Here is a 1,199-nt window from a genome sequence, read left to right as displayed (position 1 = left end):
CTAAATTTTCTAGTTGCTTTGGAATTTCCATATAAGAAAGACTTTGGTTATTGATGTAGGCCTAAAACATACTAGAGCCTTTTATCTGATCCCAATTTCAGGAAAGACTCAAGTTTTATTTGAATTAATTTTAAGAGGCACCTGGGTGGGTCAGCGGGTTGAACATCTGACTCTTGGTTTTGGCTCAGGTCATGATCTCATTGAGCCCCACCTTGGGCTCTTTGCTGACAGTGCAGAGCCTGCTTGGGATCCTCTCGCTCTCTCTCTCTGCTCCTCCCACACTTGTGCTCTATCTTTCTCTCAAAAATAAATAAATAAACTTAAAAATTAATTAATTTTAGAAATGTAACCATATTTAAAGTTAATACATTTGCTATTCATAAATTCAAAAATCTCTTTAAAATGTGAACAGTCAATTGTAGTTTAACAGCAACATTAATTTTTATATGCTGGACTTCACAAAAGACATATCCCATGATACCAAAAAAACATATACAAAATTAAACAGGTTTATCCCTTTGTGGTCAGAAGGACCATGACAACTCATTCACTGAATGTAGAGAAAGCAAAAATTCCTAATCTTGCTTTCCAATTTTCCAAGATTTCTGCATATAAGTTGAATATAATGACATAAATATATGGGGTTTCAAATAATAATGAATTAGGAATATAAATACTACATAACATCAACACTATGTAATCTGACCATACTGTCCACTATCTTGAATATAGTAGGTGCTCAATAAATATTTAGTGAAAGACTAAGTATATGAATATAGACTAAGTTCTCTCCATTATAACCTGGAGTTGGAGGGGGTATAATTTTTGAGGAAAATCTACCTTAAAATTTAGTTTTTAGATATAACACAATGCACATAACATCTAAAATATGAAACATGATCTTTGAAAATTACTGAAGATCACCAATATTACAGTGATAAAAAAATACAGTGACTGGTATAAAATATCATTGATATAATATTAAGATTTAGATTTGACTTTTCCCTCAGGTCATTTCAGGCTTGCCCATTCCATGGCATTAGCTTCTGAGGTTAAGAATTGTGTGAGTGTTTTAATGTGTAGTACATGAGATTCATGATATACTACATGATAAAATGTTAATCGAAGTAAATGATAAACGTGAAATTTCACATCTTTTTATTATAAAGTACTAATTGAAAGCTGTCCAGCAACTCAAT

At 31.8% G+C, this 1,199-nt stretch overlaps 1 protein-coding gene across 1 annotated transcript in view; it reads right to left on the bottom strand.

The window, feature by feature from the left end:
- Window positions 1-1,199, bottom strand: part of NRK (Nik related kinase) — a gene marked incomplete at its 5' end in the record, with an annotated part of 69,163 nt that overhangs the window by 31,356 nt on the left and 36,608 nt on the right. The window lies entirely within an intron of this gene.

The sequence above is a fragment of the Crocuta crocuta genome, unplaced genomic scaffold, assembly GCF_008692635.1.
Source record: "Crocuta crocuta isolate KB4526 unplaced genomic scaffold, BGI_CrCroc_1.0 scaffold1027, whole genome shotgun sequence".
Classification (NCBI taxonomy): Eukaryota; Metazoa; Chordata; class Mammalia; order Carnivora; family Hyaenidae; genus Crocuta; species Crocuta crocuta.
The sequence above is the reverse complement of the archived record's forward strand: the minus strand, read 5'-3'. Positions and strand labels throughout refer to the sequence as shown.